Below are 19,938 nucleotides of genomic sequence, written 5' to 3'. Positions count from 1 at the left end.
AGATTCCACATATATGCATTAATATATGATATTTGTTTTCTCTTTCTGACTTACTTCACTCTGTATGACAGTCTCTAGGTCCATCCACCTCACTACAAATAACTCGATTTCATTTATTTTTATGGCTGAGTAATATTCCATTGTATATATGTGCTCAATCTTCTTTATCCATTCATCTTTTGATGGACACTTAGGTTGCTTCCATGTCCTGGCTATTGTAAAAAGAACTGTAATGAACATTGTGATATATAACTCTTTTTGAATTATATTTTTCTCAGGGTATGTGCCCAGTAATGGGATTTCTGTTAGTTTTATTTTTAGTTTTTTAAGGAACCTCCATATTGTTCTCCATAGTGGCTATATCAATTTACATTCCCACCAACAGTGCAAGAGGGTTCCCTTTTAGGAGTGCAAGAGATTTCTGTGCATTAATTTTGTATCTGCAACTTTATTAAATATATTGATTAGCTCTAGTAGTTATCTTGTAGCTTCTTTAGGATTTTCTATGTAATAATATCATGTCATCTGCAAACAGTGATGGCTTTATTTCTTCTTTTCCAATTTGGATTCCTTTTATTTCTTTTTCTTCTCTGATTGCCATGGCTAGGACTTCCAAGACTATGTTGAATAATAGTAGCAAGACTGGACACCCTTGTCTTGTTCCTGATCTTAGAGGAAATGCTTTTAGTTTTTCACCATTGAAAATAATGTTTGCCTTTATTATGTTGAGGTAGGTTCCCTCTATGCCCACTTTCTGGAGAGTTTTTATCATAAATTGGTGTTGAACTTTGTTGAAAGCTTTTTCAGCATCTATTGAGATGCTCATGTGGTTTTTATTCTTCAATTTGTTAATATGATGTATTACATTGATTGATTTGCATATATTGAAGAACCCTTGTATCCCTGGGTTAAATCCCACTTGATCATGGTGTATGATCCTTTTAATGTGTTGCTGGATTCTGTTTGCCAGTATTTTGTTGAGAATTTTTGTGTCTATGTTCATCAGTGATACTGGCCTGTAATTTTCTATTTTTGTGATATCTTTGTCTGGTTTTGGTATCAGGGTTATGGTAGCCTTGTAGAAATAGCTTGGGAATGTTTGTCCCTCTGCATTTTTGGAAGAGTTTGAGAAGGATAGGTTTTAGCTCTTCTCTAAATGTTTGATAGAATTCACCTGTGAAGCCATCTGGTCCTGGGCTTTTGTTTGTTGGAAGATTTTTAATCACAGTTTCAATTTCATTACTTGTCATTGGTCTATTTATATTTTCTATTTATTCCTGGTTCAGTCTTGGAAGGTTGTACTTTTCTAAGAATTTCTCCACTTCTTCCAGGTTGTCCATTTTATTGGCATATAGGTGCTTGTAGTAGTCTGCTATGATCCTTTGTATTTCTGTGGTGTTGGTTGTAGCTTCTTTTTCATTTCTCATTTTATTGATTTGAGTCCTCTCCCTTTTTTTCTTGATGAAAGGGTAAAGTTTTATCAATTTTGTTTATCTTCTCAAAGAACCAGCTTTTAGTTTTATTGATCTTTACTATTGTTTTCTTCATTTCTATTTATTTCTGCTCTGATCTTTATGATTTCTTTCCTTCTACTAACTTTGGGTTTTGTTTATTCTTCTTTCTCTAGTTGCTTTAGGTATAAGGGTAGGTTGTTTATTTGAGATTTTTCTTGTTTCTTGGGGTAGGATTGTATTGCTATAAACTTCCCTCTTAGAACTGATTTTGTTGCATCCCATAGGTTTTGGGTTACTGTGTTTTTGTTGTCATCTGTTTCTAGCTATTTTTTATTTCTTCTTTGATTTCTGCAGTGATCTCTTGTTTATTTGGTATCACATTGTTTAGCCTCCATGTGTTTCTGTTTTTTACAGTTTTCCCTGTAATTGATTTCTAATCTCATAGTGTTGTGGTTGGAAAAGATGCTTGATATGATTTCAATTTTCTTTAAATTACCGAGGCTTGATATGTGACCCAAGATGTGATCTATCTTGGAGAATGTTCTGTGTGTACTTGAGAAGAAGGGGTATTCTGCTGCTTTCAGATGGAATGTCCTATAAATATCAATTAAGTCTATCTGGTGTATTGCATCATTTAAAGCTTGTGTTTCCTTATTAATTTTCTGTCTGGATGATCTATCCACTGGTGTAAGTGGAGTGTTAAAGTTCTCCACTATTACTATGTTACTGTCAATTTCCCATTTTATGGCTGTTAGCATTTGCCTTATGTATTGAGGTGGTCCTATGTTGGGTGCATAAATATTTACAATTGTTATATTTTCTTCTTGGATTGATCCCTTGATCATTATCTTCCTTGTCTCTTGTAATAGTCTTTATTTTAAAGTCTATTTTGTCTTATATGAGAATTGCTACTCCAACTTTCTTTTGATTTCCATTTTCATGGAATATCTTTTTCCATCCCCTCACTTTCTGTCTGTATGTGTCCCTAGGTCTGAAGTGGGTCTCTTGTAGACAGCATATATATGGGTCTTGTTTTTGTATCTGTTCAGCCAGTCTGTGTCTTTTGGTTGGAGCACTTAATCCATTTACATTTAAGGTGATTATCGATATTTATGTTCCTATTACCATTTTCTCAATTGTTTTGGATTTGTTTTTGTGGGTCTTTTTCATCTCTTGTATTTCCCACCTAGAGAAGTTCCTTTAGCATTTGTTGTAGAGCTGGTTTGGTGGTGCTGAATTCTCTTAGCTTTTGCTTGTCTGTAAAGCTTTTGATTTCTCTGTCGAATCTGAATGAGAGCCTTGCTGGGTAGAATAATCTTGGTTGTAGTTTTTTCCCTTTCATCACTTTAAACATGTCCTGACACTCCTTTCTGGCCTGCAGAGTTTCTGCTGAAAAATTATCTGATAACCTTGTAGGGATTCCCTTGTGTGTTATTTGTTGCTGTTCCCTTGCTGCTTTTAATTTTTTTTCTTTGTATTTAATTTTTGTTAGTTTGATTAACATGTGTCTTGGCATGTTTCTCCTTGGGTTTGTCCTGTATGGGACTCTCTGTGCTTCCTGGACTTGATTATTTCCTTTCCCATGTCAGGGAAGTTTTTTTTTTTTTTTTTTTCGGTACGCAGGCCTCTCCCTGCTGTGGCCTCTCCCGTTGCAGAGCACCAGCTCCGGACGCGCAGGCTCAGCGGCCATGGCTCATGGGCCCAGCCACTCCGCAGCATGTGGGATCTTCCCGGACCGGGGCACAAACCCGTGTCCCCTGCATCGGCAGGCAGATTCAACCACTATGCCACCAGGGAAGCCCCAGGGAAGTTTTCAACTGTCATCTCTTCTATTGTTTTCTCAGACACTTTCTTTTTCTCTTCTTCTTCTGGGACCCCTATAATTCGAATGTTGGTGCATTTAATGTTGTCCCAGAGGTCTCTGAGACTCTCCTCATTTCTTTTCATTCTTTTTTCTTTATTCTGTTCTATGGCTGTTATTTCCACCATCATATCTTCCAGCTCACTTATCCTTTTTCTGCCTCAGTTATTCTGCTATTGATTCCTTCTAGTGTATGTTTCATTTCAGTTATTGTGTTGTTCTTCACTGATTGTTCTTTAGTTCTTATAGGTCCTTGTTAAACATTTCTTCTATCTTCTTGATCCATGCTTCCATTCTATTTCTGAGATCTTGGATCATCTTTACTATCATTACTCTGAATTCTTCTTCAGGTAGATTGCCTATTTCCTCTTCATTTATTTGGTCTTGTGGATTTTTACCTTACTCCTTCACCTGCAACATATTTCTCTGTTGTCTCATTTTGTCTAACTCACTGTGTTTATGGTCCCTTTACACAGACTGCAGGGTTGTAGTTCCTCTTGCTCTGTTGTCTGGCCCTTGGTGGTTGAGATTGGTCCAGGGGCTTGTGTCGGCTTCCTGGTGGGAGGGACTGGTGCCTGCACCCTCTGGTGGGTAGAGCTGAGTCTTTTCCCTCTGATAGACAGGCGACCAGAGACTGGGGCACACTTGCTCTGGTGGGAGTCCCTCCCAGTGCCCATGGAGGCGGGGGTTGGCATGTGGGGGTACTGGCAGCCCTGCCCCTTGCACACCACTTGACCACAGTGCCTCGTTTCCTAGGCAGACCACACTTCCTCTAGGGGCATTCCTGGCTACAGAGCTCCTCACTCCTATCCCCTCTGTTGTATCTGCACAGCCAACAGTGGTCTTCTCCCCCGATCTGTTCTCCTAACCCCACGCTTTAGCACGCAGCCCCCACCAGCACTGGTGGATTCCCGTCTCAGGCAGAGACATCAAAACAACAAATATTTATTATCTCACTGTTTACTTGAGTCAGGAATCCAGATGCAGCTTAGCCTGGGTGTCTTGGTACAAGGTTTCTCATGAGACTGCAGTCGTGCTGTTGGCTAGGCCTGTGGTCTCATCTGAAGTTTCAGCTGGTAGAGGATCTCTTTCCAAGCCCCATCAAGACTTTCTGGCAAGATTTAATTCTTCACAGGTGTTAGCCAGAAGCTTTTGTCAGTCCTTGACATGTGAGCCTCTCCATAAGGTGGTTCACAACATTGCAGCTGGCTTCCCTCAGAATGGCTGAGTGAGAGAGCACAAGTGGATGCCCAAGATGGAAGCCACAGCCTTTTTGTGACCTAATCTAAGTGCATCCCTCCTCTTCTTCACTGCTGATCTGTAAAGAATTGCCTAAACTCACTATTTCCATGTCCTCCTATTCTTTTCTCCATCCAATCCATCTTCCTTCTCTCCCATCACTCTGCTGGAATGATCCTCACTAAAGTCACTAGTGACTTCCATGTCACTACAGCCAATGAACAATTCTCAATCTTCATAGTACTGGGCCTCTTGGTGGCACTTTTTCCTTGGCTTCTGTGAAGCCATATGACTGATTTTCCTCCTGTGTTTCTGTAGTGGTATTATTCATATTTAGGGTTTCCTAGCATCTTTCAAACTCATTCTATATTGTGTTCATTTCCTTCATTATGAGTCCTAACTCCCAAAGCAAAGATAGTGGCTTGCCTTGCCAGCCTCCCTTGCAACCAAGTGTAAGCATGTGACATAAGTCCCACTACTTACTGCATTCACATGAGACTTGGAATTAGAAGAAAATGACAGGAAAGCAAGTCAAACTCATTTTGCTTGTGCAGGTTGTTGTGAGGATTAAATTTGATAATATATAGAGAGCAATTAGAGTAGTGCCTGGCATAGTACAAGCACTGTGGAAGTGTTAGCTATTATAATTCTTAAGGGAACAATGGTAGCTTCTGACCATCTTTGGGGGTATAGTAAACTTTCTTAGTTATCCTAAAAAAAAAAGAGTTAGAGCTCATTACCCTACTGTATGCAGTTTCAAATAATGCAAAAAATGTGTAAAAGAGTCCTAATATCAACTTATATCAGTGAAATATCTTCATCAAATATAATATACACAAAGCCATCTGAGGATCTGCTATTATGGCTATATTGCTGGTGAAGATCATGGATAGGTCAACAAATAAAGAAACAGGTCAAGAAGTTTGACATGATCTATAGGGAGCTGGAAGATTCAGTGTGATTTCAATAGTGGTATGAAATGCTAAATCAACATTTCTGGGTGTGGCCAACTGCAGAAAAATGTGACCAGTCTTCATATGTGGAATTTATTCCCTTATGAATTAAAAAAAGGAAAAGGGGGTGGGAGGGATGCTTTGGACTAGAGGGCAGAAATTAACTCAGTTACTCAGAAACAAGGACTCCCCCATTAACTCCCCCTAAACCCACCAAGGTTTGGGATTACACATGACTGTAAATTGTGTAAAACAAGAAGAGTCCCTTTTTTAATGGATCACTACATTGGAAGGCTAAACAGCTGAGTAACACATGTAATTTTATATACCCTGCACATCTACAAAATGGACATATGTATTATCTGCTTCACTTGGTTGTGATGAGGATTAAATACATTAATAAATGTAAAGCACTGAGAGCAATGTCTGGCACACCATTGTCCACTTGTTTGTTGATTTGTTTTTGGTCATACACTTTACGCCCTGCCTTTCCCTTTTAGTTTTCTAAAAATAGTTTAGGCAACGAAACTGCCTATAATTCAAGGGGATGGAAGAGGGACACTCCATGAGAAGAGAAAGAAGGAAAACCATGAATTCTAGGAGTTTATCTTTGAAGCTAAAATCTCCCCCCCACCCCCACCTTTCCAGAAGTTGTAGCAGAGACCGCCCAAGAGAAGCAGTGGGTAGAAGCCTTGAGGGTGCCTACTGATGAAAACATGCTTAAGGTGAGAGCTACCCACCTCAGCCTGGCTTTCCACCCACTCTGGTGTCTGCCTCATGTAGTGCCTTCCTCCCCCACCCCAGGCCAGGGATCCTCAGTCCGCCCAACCTTGTGAGCAGCAGTTTTTATAGCCTGAATCACAAAAATGATTGTCTAACTGCACCCAGAGCATCCTGGAGAGCAGCGTAAGACCTCCCTCTCTGTGCCTAACACAGGGCACAATTCAGAAATGAAAATCCAACTGAGTAGTAATTTCTGTTTGTGCTTTTAAGTCACTGGGGAATCATTGTGATTCTCTTTAGATAGCTTTGGTTTGTTTACATAACACAAGTTCTTGCTCTCACAAGATTTCACTCTCACCAGCATGGAGTCTACTTTCCTCTGCTCTTCAAATGCCACTTTGATTACTCACTGTGGCCCTCCTTCTCTGAAAATACTATCTCAGCATTAACAGGCCCACTCTGTGGCTAATTAGTAAGTCACTTAGTAAAGTATCTTTTAGTAAGAACTGATGCCAAAAACTCAGCCTCTGTGCACAGGTGCTGAATCAAATCTCGGAGACAGACTTTTGGGTGAAGTAGAAAAGAACAGCTTTATTGTTTTGCCAGGGGGGAACACAAAGGGGGACACAGCAGGCTGGGGCCTCAAAATCTGGGTGTCCTAACCAGGGAGGTTTTGGTGAGGAGTTTTATAACAGTGGTTCAAGGCTGGAGTTACTAATAAGGATCAGGGTGTGTGCAGGGTTCGTACTCCTTTAATCTGACTTCAGGTGGCCTCCTCCCTTGTCTCTGAATCCCCTCCCTTCCCTGATTAGCAGCTGTCCGAATCTGCTCTTTGGAACTCAGGAAAGGTCATGGAGGCTGGAGTCTGTTCCCTACAAACAAGAAACAGGAATGGGGGACACAGAAAGGCTTTCATGCCCAGGAGTCCCACAGGGTCCTGCTCAGTTTCAGAACTACGTAGAATGAATTATCAGGAGCCTTAATTCAATTTACCTCTTTAAAGTAACTATTGACTATTACAACACAGTTCTAAAAGTACTATTATAAATCACCCTAATAAGGAAGAAAGAGCATAAAGAAACCAGAGCATCTATGGCTCTCCAAGTAGTTCAAATTTAGAAGGACATAAATACAGAAATGACAAAAGATAAATGCCAGAGAGTTGTATCAACCTGTGAACCAAATGCCAGAGACTGACTCCTTCAATATTCTGAGAATTGTGGAAAATGCTGTAGGCAGCCAAAATCTTATTCTTAGAGCAAGTAAATGAATACACAAGGCAGAGGAACACCATTTGGAGAATATGCATGCATATAAATATAACAAATGACAGAGAAAATGGGATTACTAAAGGTCCCTTTAGTATTTAAACTGTACTCAACTTTCCAAAGTCATAAAGAAGAAATTGAAGTCTAAGGTATGGGAATATATAATGAGAAACTGTGAACTAGTTAAAGTTAGTTCAAGTCTCCAAGCCCAGCTGAATGAAACATTAGAGGCACCAGAAGCCTAAGCATAAGAAAATATTTTCCTGATTTTGTTCAAAAGGAGAAAGAAATTAATTATTTTGCAAACCACTGTTTAGCTTGATAGTGATTCTGAACAAATTGCTGTTAGGTTATTAAACAGATGGGTGGGCTTCCCTGGTGGCCCAGTGGTTGAGAATCTGCCTGCTAATGCAGGGGACAAAGGTTCGAACCCTGGTCTGGGAAGATCCCACATGCCGCGGAGCAACTAGGCCCGTGAGCCACAACTACTGAGCCTGCGCGTCTGAGCCTGTGCTCCGCAACAAGAGAGGCCACGATAGTGAGAGGCCCGCGCACCGCGATGAAGAGTGGCTCCCGCTCAACACAACTAGAGAAAGCCCTTGCATAGAAACGAAGACCCATCACAGCCAAAAGTAAATAAATAAAATTAAAAAAAATAAAATAAAATGCTAAACAGATGGGTTGGAAGTGTCTAGAAAGAAAAGAGTTAACCACTGGGAAACAGTAAACCAAATGGGGAAAAAGAGGAGCAGAACATGGTAGAAAGAGAGAGTATAAAAAAAAATGTGAAAGCCTTAGAAATGGACCAAAAAGATTGTGGGATGCCTTCAATGAAAACCAGGCAGTGTCTAGCATATCCTTCCAAGGTGTCTGGTTTAGGGGGTCTTTGTGTCTTTCATAATCTTTGAGCTATTTACAACTCTGTAATTTGTAGACAAGTTATAGCAATGCAAATGATTCTTGTCCAGAAATGTGCAAATGAATTGTTTCTGATGGAAGTTCAGTTGATTCTCCTCCCCCAATGTGGAATAAGTCAGTTTTGCACTTTTGAAGAAAATTCATTTAAATATTTCTGATGGCCTATGTACATTGCTACCCTTTGGATTCTCCTTTGAACCAGTTGTAGCATCTTACTAGCTCCCTCATTAATTGAGTTAAATAAAATTTTTGATGTGTTTTTATTTTACATTTGTATAAAAGGCATGATTTTCCTTTAAAATATATATGTATATTTTAAATAAATATAAACATATATACTTCCAGAAGAAGTAGTGACATGTTTTTAAAATATGGGAAGGGGGAAGAATGTAGTGTGTTGATAGCAGAAAAGGCACATGGAGTAGTGGGGAGACGAGGCTTGGAAGGGTAAGCAAAATTAGGTCAAAAGGGCTTTGTGATATAATGGAAGTGAAAAATGTATTATCTTAAGAGCTGGCCCCAGAATTCTTCTTAAGAAGGTTACTATAATTTTTTGAGCCCGTACTTGGACTGCTGCTTGGTGATAGACCACATGGATGTAAGCAGAGACCAAGGTAAACATTTTAGGAGGTGGCTAGCGTGATCTTCCTAAAGCAAAGAAAGAAATGCATTTTAGCTCCTGAAAATGGAGGGGAAGAGGAGAATCAGGAATATGGTGTGCAGTTGGAGACCAGGAAGGGTGAAGAGCCAGTAAAAATTCTTGTGTTTGAGTAACTAAAAGGCATTTCAAAAAGAAGCATGCTTAATATTCAATTTGAAGTCATTTGCATTAATGCAGTGTAAACCATTCCAAGATTAGCTTTGTGTCAGCTAATTTTATAGCCAAGTTCTATGGGATTCCTTAACTGTTTGTAGAACTTGAAAAGAAGCAGAATTAAATATCTGAGTTGCTGCAGAGGCACTACCCACTAAAACTCAAGCCCAGAAGTAGGAGTGTTCATGCAAAAGGCTCAGAGACTCTTGAAGAGGAACTTGGATTTCCTGCGGTTTGACATAACCTTATATAGGCATCAGTGGGCAATAGATCTACAATTGACATGTGGGTTACATAAACCAAGAATAAAGAGTTTTATTTGATCTTGGAGATGATAGAGAGACACTGAGGTTGCTGACATGGAGAGGTAGGTATGCCTAGAGGTTAGAAAATGACATGAAAATAGGCGATCAAATGCTCAGTTGGGGTTGGGAAGGCAATAGAAGAGTTGCAAATTACAGAGCATCTTAGTTTGTGAATGGGGCCATTAAAAATAAACTCATAGGTTGGCGGCGTGAACACAGCCTGCAGGGGGTTAGTGCACCACGGCTAGCCGGGAGGGAGTCCGGGGAAAAGTCTGGACCTGCCGAAGAGGCAAGAGACTTTTCCTTCCCTCTTTGTTTCCTGGTGCGCGAGGAGAGGGGATTAACAGCACTGCTTAAAGGAGCTCCAGGGACGGGCGCGAACTGCAGTTAACAGCGCGGACCCCAGAGACGGGCAGGAGGTGCTAACAACTATGCTGCCACCACCAACAAGCCTGTGTGCGCACAGGTCACTCTCCACACCTCCCTTCCGGGGAGGCTGTGCAGCCCGCCACTGCCAGGGTCCCGGGATCCAGGGACAACTTCCTCAGGAGAACGCATGGCGCGCCTCAGGCTGGTGCAACGTCCTGCTGGCCACTGCCGCCGCAGGCTCACCCCACACACCGTGCCCCTCCCTCCCCCCAGCCTGAATGAGCCAGAGTCCCCGAAGCGGCTGCTCCTTTAACCCCGTCCTGTCTGAGTGAAGAACAGACGCCCTCTGGCGACCTACACGCAGAGGTGGGGCCAAATCCAAAGCTGAGCCTCAGGAGCTGTGCGAACAAAGAAGAGAAAGGGAAATCTCTCCCAGCATCCTCAGGAGCAGCGGATTAAATCTCCACAATCAACTTGATGTACCCTGCATCTGTGGAATACCTGAATAGACAAAGAATCATCCCAAATTGAGGAGGTGGACTTTGAGAGCAAGATTTATTATTTTTTCCCCTTTTCCTCTTTTTGTGAGTGTGTATGTATATGCTTCTGTGTGAGATTTTGTCTGTATAGCTCTGCTTTCACCATTTGTCCTAGGGTTCTATTGGTCTGGTTTTTTTTGTATTTTTACTTTAAAAAATTTTTTTTCTTAGTAATTATTTTTTATTTTAATAACTTTATTTTATCTTACCTTTATTTTGTTTTCTTTTATCCTCTTTCTTTCTTTCATTCTTTCTACTTTTTGTCCCTTTTATTCTGAGCCGTGTGTCTGAAAGGTTCTTGGTGCTGCAGCCAGGAGTCAGTGCTGTGCCTCTGAGGTGGGAGAGCCAACTTCAGGACACTAGTCCACAAGAGACCTCCCAGCTCCACGTAATATCAAATGGTGAAAATCTCCCAGAGATCTCCATCTCAACACCAACACCCAGCTTCACTCAACGACCAGCAAGCTACACTGCTGGATACCCTATGCCAAACAACTAGCAAGACAGGAACACAACCCCACCCATTAGCAGAGAGGCTGCCTAAAATCATAATAAGGCCACAGACACCCCAAAACACACAACCAGACGTGGAACTGCCCACCAGAAAGACAAGATCCAGCTTCATCCACCAGAACAAAGGCACTAGTTCCCTCAACCAGGAAGCCTACACAACCCACTAAACCAACCTTAGCCACTGGGGACAGGCACCAAAAACAACAGGAGGTACGAACCTGCAGCCTGCAATAAGGAGACCCCAAACACAGTAAGATAAGCAAAATGAGAAGACAGAAGAACACACAGCAGTTGAAGGAGCAAGATAAAAACCTACCAGACCTAACAAATGAAGAGGTAATAGGCAGTCTACCTGAAAAAGAATTCAGAATAATGATAGTAAACATAATCCAAAATCTTGGAAATAGAATAGAGAAAATGCAAGAAACATTTTACAAGGACATAGAAGAAATAAAGATGAAACAAGCAATGATAAACAACAAAATAAATGAAATTAAAAATACTCTAGAAGGGATCAATAGAAGAATAACTGAGGCAGAAGAACGGATAAGCGACCTGGAAGATAAAGTAGTGGAAATAACTACTGCAGAGCAGAATAAAGAAAAAAGAATAAAAAGAACTGAGGACAGTCTCAGAGACCTCTGGGACAAAATTAAATGCACCAACATTCAAATTATAGGGGTTCCAGAAAAAGAAGAGAAAAAGAAAGGGACTGAGAAAATTTTTGAAGAGATTATAGTTGAAAACTTCCCTAATATGGGAAAGGAAATAGTTAATCAAGTCCAGGAAGCACAGAGAGTCCCATGCAGGATAAGTCTAAGGAGAAACATGCCAAGACACATATTAATCAAACTGTCAAAAATTAAATACAAAGAAAACATATTAAAAGCAGCAAGGGGAAAACAACAAATAACACACAAGGGAATCCCCATAAGGTTAACAGCTGATCTTTCAGCAGAAACTCTGCAAGCCACAAGGGACTGGCAGGACATATTTAAAGTGATGAAGGAGAAAAACCTACAACCAAGATTACTCTACCCAGCAAGGATCTCATTCACATTTGATGGAGAAATTAAAACGTTTACAGACAAGCAAAAACTGAGAGAGTTCAGCACCACCAAACCAGCTTTACAACAAATGCTAAAGGAACTTCTCTAGGCAAGAAACACAAGAGAAGGAAGAGACCTATAATAACAAATCCAAAACAATTAAGAAAATGGGAATAGGAACATATATATCGATAATTACCTTAAATGTAATTTGAGGATGGATTAATTGCTCCCACCAAAAGACACAGACTGGCTGAATGGATACAAAAACAAGACCCAGGGCATCCCTGGTGGCGCAGCGGTTGAGAGTCTGCCTGCCAATGCAGGGAACACGGGTTCGTGCCCTGGTCCAGGAAGATCCCACATACTGCAGAGCGGCTAGGCCCGCGAGCCATGGCCACTGAGCCTGTGTGTCCAGAGCCTCTGCTCTGCAACAGGACAGGCCACAACAGTGAGAGGCCCGTGTACCACAAAAAAAAACCAAAAAGAAGACCCATATATATGCTGTCTACAAGAGACCCACTTCAGGCCTAGAGACACATAAAGACTGAAAGTGAGGGGATGGAAAAAGATATTCCATGCAAATGGAAACCAAAATAAAGCTGGAGTAACAATTCTCATATCAGACAAAATAGACTTTAAAATAAAGACTATTACAAGAGACAAAGAAGGACAATACATAATGATCAAGGGATCGATCCAAGAAGAAGATACAACAATTGTAAATATTTATGCACCCAACATAGGAGCACCTCAATACATAAGGCAAATATTAATAGCCATAAAAGGGGAAATCAACAGTAACACAATAAAAGTAGGGGACTTTAACACCCCACTTTCACCAATGGACAGATCATCCAAAATGAAAATACATAAGGAAACACAAGCTTTAAATGATACATTAAACAAGATGGATGTAATTGATATTTATAGGACATTCCATCCAAAAACAACAGAATACACATTTTTCTCAAGTGCTCATGGAACATTCTCCAGGATAGGTCATATCTTGGATCACAAACCAAGCCTTGGTAAATTTAAGAACATTGAAATTGTATCAAGTATCTTTTCTGACCACAACGCTATGAGACTAGATATCAACTACAGGAAAAGATCTCTAAAAAATACAAACACATGGAGGCTAAACAATACACTATTTAATAACGAAGTGATCACTGAAGAAATCAAAGAGGAAATCAAAAAATACCTAGAAACAAATGACAATGGAGACACGATGACCCAAAACCTATGGGATGCAGCAAAAGCAGTTCTAAGAGGGAAGTTTATAGCAATACAATCCTACCTTAAGAAACAGGAATCATCTCAAATAAACAACCTAAACTTGCACCTAAAGCAATTAGAGAAAGAAGAACAAAAAACCCCAAAGTTAGCAGAAGGAAAGAAATCATAAAGATCAGATCAGAAATAAATGAAAAAGAAATGAAGGAAATGATAGCAAAGATCAATAAAACTAAAAGCTGGTTCTTTGAGAAGATAAACAAAATTGATAAACCATTAGCCAGACTCATCAAGAAAAAAAGGGAGAAGACTGAAATCAGTAGAGTTAGAAATGAAAAAGGGGAAGTAACAATTGACACTGCAGAAATACAAAGGATCATGAGAGATTACTACAAGCAACTCTATGCCAATAAAATGGACAACCTGGAAGAAATGGATAAATTCTTAGAAATGCACAACCTGCCAAGACTGAATCAGGAAGAAATAGAAAATATGAACAGACCAATCACAAGCACTGAAATTGAAACTGTGATTAAAAATCTTCCAAAAAACAAAAGCCCAGGACCAGATGACTTCACAGGCGAATTCTACCAAACATTTAGAGAAGAGCTAACACCCATCCTTCTCAAACTCTTCCAAAATATAGCAGAGGGAGGAACACTCCCAAACTCATTTTACAAGGCCACCATCACCCTGATACCAAAACCAGACAAGGATGTCACAAAGAAAGAAAACTACAGGCCAATATCACTGATGAACATAGATGTAAAAATCCTCAATAAAATACTAGCAAACAGAATCCAACAGCACATTAAAAGGATCATACACCATGATCAAGTGGGGTTTATTCCAGGAATGCAAAGATTCTTCAATATACACAAATCAATCAATGTGATACACCATATTAACAAATTGAAGGAGAAAAACCATATGGTCATCTCAATAGATGCAGAGAAAGCTTTCAACAAAATTCAGCACCCACTTATGATAAAAACCCTCCAGAAAGTAGGCATAGAGAGAACTTTCCTCAACTTAATAAAGACCATATATGACAAACCCACAGCCAACATTGTCCTCAATGGTGAAAAACTGAAACCATTTCCACTAAGATCAGGAACAAGACAAGGCTGCCCACTCTCACCACTCTTATTCAACATAGTTTTGGAAGTTTTAGCCACAGCAATCAGAGAAGAAAAGGAAATAAAAGGAATCCAAATAGGAAAAGAAGTAAAGCTGTCACTGTTTGCAGATGACATGATACTATACATAGAGAATCCTAAAGATGTTACCAGAAAACTACTAGAGCTAATCAATGAATTTGGTAAAGTAGCAGGATATAAAATTAATGCACAGAAATCTCTGGCATTCCTATTCACTAATGATGAAAAATCTGAAAGCAAAATCAAGAAAACTCTCCCATTTACCATTGCAACAAAAAGAATAAAATATCTAGGAATAAACCTACCTAAGGAGACAAAAGACCCGTATGCAGAAAATTATAAGACACTGATGAAAGAAATTAAAGATGATACAAATAGATGGAGAGATATACCATGTTCTTGGATTGGAAGAATCAACAATGTGAAAATGACTATACTACCCAAAGCAATCTACAGATTCAATGCAATCCCTATCAAACTACCACTGGCATTTTTCACAGAACTAGAACAAAAAACTTCACTATTTTTATGGAAACACAAAAGACCCTGAATAGCCAAAGCAATCTTGAGAAAGAAAAACGGAGTTGGAGGAATCAGGCTCCCTGACTTCAGACTATACTACAAAGCTACAGTAATCAAGACAGTATGGTACTGGCACAAAAACAGAAATGTAGATCAATGGAACAGGATAGAAAACCCAGAGGTAAACCCATGCACATATGGTCGCCTTATCTTTGATAAAGGAAGCAGGAATGTACAGGGGAGAAAGGATGGGCTCTTCAATAAGTGGTGCTGGGAAAACTGGACAGGTACATGTAGAAGTGTGAGATTAGAATACTCCCTAACACCATACACAAAAATAAGCTCAAAATGGATTAAAGACCTAAATGTAAGGCCAGAAACTATCAAACTCTTAGAGGAAACCATAGGCAGGACACTCTATGACATAAATCACAGCAAGATCCTTTTTGACCCACCTCCTAGAGAAATGGAAATAAAACCAAAAATAAACAAATGGGACCTAATGAAACCTCAAAGCTTTTGCACAGCAAAGGAAATCATAAACAAGACCAAAAGACAACCCTCAGAATGGGAGAAAGTATTTGCAAATGAAGCAACTGACAAAGGATTAATCTTCAAAATTTACAAGCAGCTCAATAAGCAAAAAACAAGCAACCCAGTCCAAAAATGGTCAGAAGACCTAAATAGACATTTCTCCAAAGAAGATATACAGATTGCCAAGAAACACATGAAAGAATGCTCAATATCATTAATCATTAGAGAAATGCAAATCAAAACTACAATGAGATATCATCTCACACCAGTCAGAATGGCCATCATCAAAAAATCTACAAACAATAAATGCTGGAGAGGGTGTGGGGAAAAGGGAATACTCTTGCACTGCTGGTGGGAATGTGAATTGGTACAGCCACTATGGAGAACAGTATGGAGGTTCCTTAAAAAACTACAAATAGAACTACCATATGACCCAGCAATCCCACTACTGGGCATATACCCTGAGAAAACCATAATTCAAAAAGAGACATGTACCAAAATGTTCATTGCAGCTCTTTTTACAATAGCCAGGAGATGGAAACAACCTAAGTGTCCATCATCAGATGAATGGATAAAGAAGATGTGGCATGTATACACAATGGAATATTACTCAGCCATAAAAAGAAACGAAATTGAGTTATTTGTAGTGAGGTGGATGGACCTAGAGTCTGACATACAGAGTGAAGTACGTCAGAAATAGAAAGACAAATACCGTATGCTAACACATATATATGGATTCTAAGAAAAAAATGTCATGAAGAACCTAGGGGTACGACGGGAATAAAGACACAGACCTACTTGAGAATGGACTTGAGGATATGGGGAGGGGGAAGGGTAAGCTGGGACAAAGTGAGAGAGTGGCACGGACATATATACGCTACCAAGCGTAAAACAGATAGCTAGTGGGAAGCATCCGCATAGCACAGGGAGATCAGCTCGGTGCTTTGTGACCACCTAGAGGGATGGGATAGGGAGGATGGGAGGGAGGGAGACACAAGAGGGAAGAGATATGGGAACATATGTGTATGTATAACTGATTCACTGTGTTATAAAGCAGAAATTAACACACCATTGTAAAGCAATTATACTCCAATAAAGATGTAAAAATAATAATAATAAATAAATAAACTCATAAAACACAGGACAGAGAGCAATGCTCTGATTATCAAAGTAATTGGAAAAGATATGATAGCTGCTCAAATCATCAATTCATTGTTTCATATTTCTAGTTCCTAACAGAGAGAGAAAGTCTAAAATTAGCTTCTCACACATTGTCAGCATTTAAGAAACCATATTAGCATTAGGGCAGGGGGAAGTGGGAAAGGATGTGTGAATTGTTTCCCAGGGAGTATCGACATTTTCCAGAAATGGTTCATGGAAAGACTGTCTTTCTTATCAACCACATTTTTTGAGGATCAGCTCATACTAAGACACTCTGACAGATCCAGCTGATTTAGAGCTAGCTCAATACTGAAGAGCAAAGGAGTAGAAATAATCTCCTATTGGAGTCAGGTCAGCATTGTGGTTGAAAATACAAGTTTTAGAGTCAAACAGAACCAGTTTGAGACCTGACTCTACCTCTTACTGGCTATGTGATCTTGGGCAAGTTCTGTAAGCTCTCTGTGCCTATTTTCTCATCTATAAGTAAGGGTTAATAATGGCAACTTTCTTAAGAGTATAAAGATTAAACAACAACAATAACTTAGCACTTAATATTTGCCACACTGTGTAAAGCACTTTGTATGCTCTTTTAGATCCCCATAAAAGTCTATGAGGCAGGCCTTATTATTATTCCCGTTATACAGGTGAAATAATGCATGTAAAGTACTTACACGATGACTGGCACATAGTGCTTGATAAATAAATGTTAGCTATCATCATTTTCATGTTATTACAGGTGAACTTGATGTCAGAGAGTACAAGTTGGATAGTTAGGGCAAGTGGTCACTTCATGACCTTTTCTATGTCAGAGAAGTGCATAGCAATGATATATCACCCTTGAACACTCTGCCTAATGGCCTAGTAGGAGAGAGATTTTCCTCAATACCTCCTGCAATAACTCTACTTTATATTTATTTAGTATGCAGTAAGGAGCTATTGGAGAGGTTTCCATAGAGCAATGGCATAATCAAAGCATATGCAAGGAAAACTGATCTAGTGAAAGTATATAAAATGAATAAGAAAGAGGAGAGGAGAGGCAGAAACCCAGCTAGGAAACCCTAACATTACTGTACACAAGAGATATGACAGTAGAATAGGATTAAGAGCCCCATGAGAGATTTTAGAAATTTTGCTGTATACAAGGGATAATAGTCCGTACTTTTCTTGTAATGTGTTTGTCTGATTCTGGTATCAGAGTGATGCTGGCCTCATAAAATGAGTTGGGGAATATTCCCTCCTCTGCAATTTTCTGGAAGAATTCTTCCTACTGTCATATATTTTATTATACATGTTATAAACACCACAATACATTCTTATTATTTTTGTCTAAAGACTCAATTATCTTTTAAGAAGATTTAAGTCATTTTAAGTCATATATTTACCTTTGAAGCAACCTTTTACGGTAAACGATTAGATATAAGCTTCCATATGTTGTTAAGTTGGTGTGTGTTCCTTTCATGTGGAAAAAGCATACTGAAACAAACAAAAAAATAGCCTGATAGTGAGAAAAGATCATTGTAACATCTCTTAACCTTTCTTACTTGCAAAAGTCTTAGTGCCTAACTGACAACTCTAACTTTACACACAACTTAAATTCCTAAAGGGAATTGGGGGGGAAATTTCATGTTTGTTGAATCTCAATGTGAGCAGAACTTTCATGCTAAGGGGAGAAAATTGTATTCAATGATGTGTTTGAACTGGCTCACATCAGTTTATGAGAACTGATTGACTGATTCTCAAAAATTTTGCAAGCCAGTTGTTAAACACAGCCATTATTCAACATTAAAGTCAATTAGAATACAATTAAATTATAATTAAATAAATTATATTAAAAATAAAGATAACAAATACTCAAAACTCATCAGTTCCTAATTATTTCATTACTTTACTACTATTCTATTTTGCTACTTTACTATTATCTGCCTCCTTGAAGTTATTCACACCTATTTTATCTGTCCAGAGGAAATGCTACATGGTGGTATGCTACTGCAGGTTGGGACCTTGAAATAGGCCATGGTGGGAATATGTCCACCACAGAAAGAAGCAAACATGGGCTTTCCCCTCTCCCTTAGAGGGCTGGTTGTTACACATTTACCAGTACATGTCTGGTGGTATTGCCTTAAGAATGATAAGAAATTAACAGAGGGCAATAATTCAGTTACCTCTTCAATTACATTGATATTTCTCATTAATTCTTATAGCTATCTTGGATCAAACATTTTGAAACGTGGGAAGAGCATGATAACTGAACCCAAGTACAGAAAGATAGCTTACCCAGGAGAAAAGCTAGATTCTTAGACCCAGAGATTCTTGCATGCCATATAATCCAGTTTTTTACCGAATGCAGGAACCACGAAGCTACACAAGATCTTGCGAAAGAGAAGCAAACAGCTTTGTTTTTAATGGGAACAGAGATCCTAGTCATTTATGTGATGGAGGCAAAACTTACCAATTCAGGACTGTTCCTTCCCTGTGCCTTCCAGCTTCTCCACTTCCCCGCATCCCCAGAAAGATCAAAAGAGTGGATGTGCTTTACCATCAAAGTTCCCAGATCTTTGATGATGCAAAATTGGGAAAATGGGTAAGAAGAGTAAGAACAGATATGTAGGGCACAGGGAGAGAAAGTGAGGTCTAACTGAGACCTGAAGAAAAAAACAAAAGTGGAGTAAAAACCTGACAGAAAATAATGGAGCCACAGTGAACCTCACTGGAGGAAGAAGGGAACTGGGCTGCTGGTAACAATGACCTTCAACAAAGGGATGAACCAACGTCCAGCCAGCCAGTGAGCCCTGGTTCATTCTCCTTAGGTCTCTCCCAAAATTAGTCCATCACCTTCCCTTGCATCAGGAAGAAATGTCAGTTTGCTTCCTAGACCACAGCTCTGCTCTACCCACTCCCATACCCATGCACCCAACTCAGTCCCAGAAGCTGCTTAAATGCCAGCCCTATAGGATTTAGGGCTGATAAGTGCTGAGCCTCCCTCACTGCCAGATGCCAAGTTGGAGAAGATGAGAAGTACAAACGCTGATCAGTGACCCACATTCTTGTGCCACAGTGTGCCACAGTGGCTACCTTATGTCACCTTTGAGAACATTCAAAATAGTAAGTGAATTGATACAAAATAGAAATTTCTCCTGTGAAAATCATTTCATATAGAGCACACATGACAGTGAAAAACTAGTTGAAATAAAACCAAAACAAAGTAAACCTTTGGCTGTTACTCTGAAAATTAATGTGTAAACTGTATGTGATGTAACAATGAAACAACACTGCACATTGGATCCAACAGGAGTGTGGCAGCAACTAGTGGGCCGGGT

Source organism: Mesoplodon mirus (assembly GCF_964341445.2).
Source record: "Mesoplodon mirus genome assembly, chromosome: 3".
NCBI lineage: Eukaryota > Metazoa > Chordata > Mammalia > Artiodactyla > Ziphiidae > Mesoplodon > Mesoplodon mirus.
Note: the sequence above shows the minus strand (reverse complement) of the source record.